The following is a 6,535-nucleotide window of genomic DNA, read 5'->3' as shown; positions in this document are numbered from 1 at the left end:
ACCATGTGAGCTGTGGCATGTGGGCCACAAGACCTACCTCGCTCGCTTGCAGGCCCCAGTGAGTTCCTGATAAAGCTTGTTAAATGGGCCGGTATGCATTCCTGAAACACCTCCGCACCTGAGCCACATCCCATGTGTTGTCATAGAGGTTAGGTGTGCACCTCACTGGGGGCTCCGGTACTCTTCCTAGAGTTACAGTCTGTGACACGGAGGCCCTGGGGGAGGTGTAGACAGGTTCATCATTTCCAGATGTGAGGCCGGGGTCGGAGACCATCACTGAGAGGCTCTGCCCTCCCAACACTTCCTTCCCAGACCCTCCGTGAGGACATTTATTCCCCCAGTGCCCCATCAGGAGAAATTGCAAATCTCTGCCTTCGAATTAGGTAAGAAGCATTCACAAGCACCCACTATTTTGTTGGGTCCCATGAGACCCCCTCCACCCAATGTGCTCTGCTCTGGCTGGGCCATACAATTCCAGGGGAGTGAAACCGGAGAAGAATGTGTGGAAGTTCGAGGCTTTCATCTCTTAAACAAATAGCAAATTCCTCCAAGCTGTGGCTGCTGGAATTAAACAATGATGTGTTCGGGGAGGCGCCAAGGCGTTACCTTAGCAACGCCCAGGCTATTTTCAGGCAAGATCTAGTTAAAGAGGAAAAGAGAACAAAAATAATAAAGGGACGAGTCTGGATGGGGTCCAGGAATGGGGGTCTTTGGGCTGAATGTGTGCATTTTGTGTCCTGATGTGTTTGCAGTCTGCCTTTCAGCTAAGTTTCCTCCTGGCCCCCTCGACGTGTCCCACCATTGGTGAGTTCGTCCACTAGAATACTAATGGGAACCTAAGAAAAGACAGCACGCTATGTGGGGGACGGGTTAGAAAGGGAAGGACGTCACAGTTAGGACCACCTAAGTGGGGAGTAATGCACATGAAGCCTGCAAGTTTGGCTCTTGACGTTATGAAGGTCATGGGAGGAAGAGGCCAAGTCTTTTCAAACGTGACCAGTGCTTGGGCCTCAGGCAGGGCAGAGGCCTTTATGGTGGCAGTCAGACCCGTGCGTGGGGACAGAAAAGATAAATTTCCTCCCACCTTACTAAGTGCTTCTGGCTGGACTAATAAACAAATCGACTCCAGACAGATTAGCAGGAGAAAAATAAATTAAAGCTTAATAACATGGGTACTTCCTGGATACGTGGGAGAGACCCAGGAAAACTGAATAACTCAGCAAAATGGCAGAAGCCATCCCCTCAAATACCGTCTTCGGCTGAAGATAAAAGAAGATGTTGGAGATGAAGAGTCAGCTGTGGGAGAAGACCAAGGAAAGTATAGTAAACAAGCAGATTTAAGTCCCGCTTCCTCCATCGATCAGAGTTTCTAGAGATTTACAGATTTACGTGTCCTCCTCTTGGTGGTACAGTGAGGGGGACACCCTTACGCATGGAGATTTACCTTACAAGTTAAATATCCTTTTACAAAAGGTAACTTCTACTTGGTTTTCAGAGCTTCTCCCTTGTCTGCAGTTTCTTAAAATTAACTAACCTAAAATAATCAATATCCTAAAGAGCTATATTTTGGGGTGACAAACTCTGCTCCCCTTGTAGTGACCTCACCTTTAGAAACAATAGGTTAAGGATAAGACATGGTACGTGCTAACCACCATGTCTCACTTCTAGTTAGTTATCTGCTAAAAATTTATTAACTAAAGGGATTTACTGGCTGGATCACTGCCTATAGGTACAAAATATTATAACAATGACGCATTCTGCTTCTGTACCCCTGCTTGCTTACCCACCTCTTAGTTATCAGTTAATGAATGGAGGAGACATAGTCTTTTGTGTAAAGATTAAGGATGTGGGGGATGGAATCGAGGGCTTAAAACCTTTGTGCCCCTGCGTCTCGGGGCTGCCCCTTTGCAAGGACAGCCGCCGGCTAATAAACTGTCTCTTGGATTAGAGCACTCGAGTTGGGCCTGGTTATTTCGGTCACAACATTCTTCCCTTGCTACTCAGTGTGGCCACCTAAAATAAGGTGGCGACCCCACACACAAAAATGGGTGTATCCAATTTGCTGATAGAGCATTTTGGCGTGTGTGTGTGTGTGTGTTAAAGTTGATTTTTTGTGATGATGATGACAATGATGGTGCTGATGTTAAAGATGACATTAGATACTCTTAAGGGTTGACCTGTGTCCTCCACAAAAGGATATGTCCAAGTCCTCCCCGTGGTACCTGTGAAGTGGCCTTATTTGAAAGTAGGGTCTTTGCAGATGTAACCAGGTGAAGAGGAGGAACATCAGGGTGGGCCCTAATCCAATGACCCCTGTCCCTATAAGAGGGAACTTTGGACACAGACACCGAGGAAGGATGCCATGTGGTGACAGAGGCAGAGATTGGAGTTATGCTGTCATCGCCAAGGAATGCCAAGGATTGCTGACAGCTGCCAGAAACGAGGAGAGACGCCTAGAACAGATTCTCCCTCTGAGCCCCCGGGAAGGAACAAACCTGCTGACGTGCTGACACCTTGATTTTGGACTGCTGGCCTCCAGAACTGTGAGGCCATAAATTTCTGTTGTTTTAAGCTGCTCAGTTAGTGGTCCCTTGTCACAGCAGCCCTAGGAAACTCACGCAGAAACTTTCACGTACATTATCTTGTAAAAGCAGGAACAGCACGGGCATTTATTCAGTTACACAAATAAGGACGTCTCTCCCTTACTTTGACAGGTCACGAGTGAGGAAGCACCGCAGTGGAGCCCAGCTCAGTAAAACGACATTCCCTTTGGGCCTGTGAAAATGGGGCGGGGGGCCTGCTGACCAGCCTGTGCTCGACAGCCAACCTGGACCCTCTGCCACTGCCCCCGAGGACACCGAGGAGAAGGAAGAACAGTGCTGCAGGACTCACCCCATCTCTGTCTCTACCACCTACATCACATGACCTCAAAGGTGCCACCAGCAGTATGTGTCCTAGCCCGAAACTGGACGTGGCCAAGTATGAAGACTTCTTGTTATCTAGAAGTTCGTATTTGACTTAGCCAGTGTCACCTCAACAGAGACACTTTCTGAAAACCCCCAGTCTTGTTTTCCTCTTAATTCTTAACACCATCCATGTTCCTGCTTATTTATTCCTTTGCTTTCATATTTCCTGTCTCTTTTACTAGAATGTAAATTCTGATCCTCAGAATAGAGCCTTGCCCATGACAGTTTCTCAGTAAGTGATGGGAAGAGAATCCGTTAAAAATACAGTCCACAGCCATGCCACCCTGAGCAAGCCCGATCCCGTCTGATCTCAGAAGCTAAGCAGGGTCAGGCCTGATTAGTACTTGGATGAGAGACCACCTAGGAAGACTAGGTGCTGTAGGCGTAAAAAAGTAAAAAATAAGGGATGGTAAGCTGACAAGGTCCTTGCAATCGATGAGGTCAACTGAGGGCTGCCTTGCCTAAAAAATAAATAAATAAAATACTATGGTATGTGCATGCACTGAAACCATAAGCAGCCAGTGCAAAGAGTGTGTTGGGTCCATATGCGGTCCATGGAAAAGTGGCCATAATATTATTGCAGAGGGAGCATTTCGCACAGTGATAACGCATTGTGCAATCCCATGTGTGAATATCTATCACAAACGCATACGGCTAACGGTTCGCAGTGGCTACTACGTCTTGGATGTGGGATTGATAAGGAGCCAGGAGCCTGGGACCAGGGCCAGGAGAAGGGAGGCTGGGCCACTTGCTGCAGAGGAGAATTGCCGAAGTCAAGGAAAGGACTTGCAGGAGGGAGACCAAGGACAGACCCTACCTTCTGTCACCAAGAGCCAAGGGCTGACCAGGCCAAGGGCTGACCAGGCCAAGGGGCCAGGGACTTTGTTGTCCCTTCTCCCATTCTTCCCTTCATTGAATTGTGTGAGCCTCGGGAGGGTGACAGCTGGTGGGAATCCGCAGAGACAGCAACCCTTCTGCTTCTACATGACATCACGGAAGAGTCCCCATGGACTGTTAGGCTCTTTGCTGAAAACCAATAAAGGAAGTGATAACCAGTAGGTAGAGCAGCGCCCTCAGCTATGAGGTGGGGAGTAGGTCTGGGGGCGGGGCAGGGCGTTACAATGAGAGAGACAGCGTAACCAGGGGGACATGCCAAGAAGACCAGCCAGGAGCGGTCACCCCTGAGTACACACAGGGTAGGGAACAGGGTGGCGTCTCTACTTCTCTCTCACACAAAGAAGTGGGGATTCCTGCCACCGAGGAGACTGCAGTGTGACAGACGCTTTTAAAAGACACATTGTCAACTGATTATAGAAGGAGAAGTCAGGCCTGCTGCGACCTCTGCCCGCTACTTACCCCAAGCTGGCAACTCTTTCAGGAGCATCGCCCACAAATTTTCTACTCTTGGCCGAAATGCACTTCCTTCTACAAGGCTCGGCTCTCCTGCCTGCGGGCCTTTGGCTTCTAGCTCTTTCCTCTGCATAGAGGGCTTCTCCCTCCCCGTTCCCACTGGTCTTCCTGGTCCAGGAAGGAGAAGCTGCGACGGCCACCTCCTCCAGCCAGCGCGAGAGAGCTGTGTGCCCCCCCACCCACCCCGCGTAGTTCCAGCCTGGATTCTGGCATTAGCTCTGTTGCATTGAGTTCTTAAACTTTGTCACCTCGATGTCCCCCTCCCTAAAGCAGTTAGAGTAGCAATCACCGAAAACGACTCCCCACTGCACTACGATTAAAGGCAACGACACCAGGGTGAGTTGTTATATCAGCACATACTCTGTGGCTGACCTGCGTGTCCACCTGCCAGAAGCCAGCAATCTTCCTGCAGAAGTGAGACTTCTTGGGGATAGGAGGGCAATGCCAAGTAGTAATAACTCTGGGAGCACCTTGTCACCTGCTCTCAACCCACCCCGCAGCCTTGGCTGCAGCACTCAGCTTTCCCGGATGTCATCTGACAGCACCTGCCACAGGCTCCTGTGACCGTTCTGCCCCAGGGCTCCTCTGTGACCTGGACGGGTACTCCGGACACTCTCACATGTGATGGGGTAACCCTTGGCCAGCGGGAGATGGACGGGAGCTGCAATCCCAACAAAGACAGGAAAAAGATGTGAATAGACCCTCCAGAAAAATAACCCCAGAGGAAGGGGCACTGCAGTGCTCAGTGGTTGGTGACAGAGACAAGCAGGCTGGGGATGGAGTAGGGCCGCTGTTCTGGGGAGCAATGTGACGGTGCTTGAGGGACCCCGCCTCGAGCTGCTGGGTATCCTGCCCCGAAAAAGCCCTGCAGAGGAGAATTGCCGAAGTCAAGGAAAGGACATGCAGGAGGGAGACCAAGGACAGACCCTACCTTCTGTCACCAAAAGCCAAGGGCTGACCAGGCCAATTCTCCTGCAGGGTCCATGAGGGGCCTCACACAGGATGTGCCCTGAAGCATTATCTGTGGCACGGGAGGGGGGAATGAGTAGGAGGGTGGGGTTGATTCAACTTCTGACCCTGAGTCTAAAAAAAGTATTCATCAGTATTGGAGGAAATACAAATCCAAACTGGGGAGGGACAGTGAGAAGCGACATCATGACAAGGAAGAAGGAGCAGAGCACAGGAGGCCAGTGACTGGACTTAGGAGTCAGGGGCAGGACACGGGAAGGGGCCCGGTTTTTAAGTCGGGGTGCAGGTCAGATGGCAGGGCCCGCAGGAAACCGAGGCCCAGAACCACCCAGTGTAACCACGAGGGTGTGAGGTCTTGTCGAGACAACCATGTTCTTGCAGCAGCACAGAGCAAGGTGGGGCTCAGGGACCCCGGAGAGGACCGCTAGGATAAGGGGTGTGCACCAGGCTGGGGGTCCCCAGCCCCACCCTTGGGGCATTGCCGGGCAGTGGTGGCACCTGCGTCCACTTGTGACTAGACTGTGAGGGGTGTAGCTGGTGGAGGCCACAGGGGCAGAGGACACGGGCGAGGGAAGTGCCAGCAGAGCTGTCCTGGCTGAGCGTCTGGGAACCGGGCCTTCAAGGACAGGGATGCTTTCTGAGGGGGGAAGGATGGGCAGGGCCTCCTCCAGAGAGGAAGCGCAGAAGCGGCGCCCAGAGACGGTAAGACATGGGGCCTGTCAGAGGAGACAGGAGGTGCCTGGGAGGCCAAGGGGGGCAAGGCGGCCACAGAGCTTGGAAGGGATCCTGGAGGCCTCCTGTGATGGCCTCGGGCATCTGACCACGTTCTGAAGGAAATAAATGGGAGCCACAGGCACGTAGAGCAGTGACAGCTCCTCACTGCTCCGCTCTGTTTTCAAGACAATGGGGCGGGAGCCAGGCCAGGAGCCTGTCCTCCTGGTCATTCTGCTCCACTCCTACCCACCCCGCACACACGCACGCACACGCTCACAGCCACGTGCACAGCACTGCACCCACACGGCACACACACACATCCACGGCCACACAGCCACACACTGTAACCACCCATGCCACACACACAGGCATTTACACCTACTGCACCCACACACTAACCCCACACAGCACACACACGTATCACACACATGCACACTCAACATCCGCAATCACCAAAACCAGCCCCCCACTGCACT

The 6,535-nt window shown here is 52.0% G+C and overlaps 1 pseudogene; it reads left to right on the top strand.

The window, feature by feature from the left end:
- The first annotated feature begins 3,232 nt into the window (after positions 1–3,232).
- LOC111738035 lies at positions 3,233–3,351 on the top strand (annotated as a pseudogene).
- The last annotated feature ends 3,184 nt before the right edge of the window (positions 3,352–6,535 follow it).

The sequence above is a fragment of the Pteropus vampyrus genome, unplaced genomic scaffold (genome assembly GCF_000151845.1).
Source record: "Pteropus vampyrus isolate Shadow unplaced genomic scaffold, Pvam_2.0 Scaffold33, whole genome shotgun sequence".
Lineage (NCBI taxonomy): Eukaryota > Metazoa > Chordata > Mammalia > Chiroptera > Pteropodidae > Pteropus > Pteropus vampyrus.
Note: the sequence above shows the minus strand (reverse complement) of the source record. Positions and strands in the feature narration are given on the sequence as shown.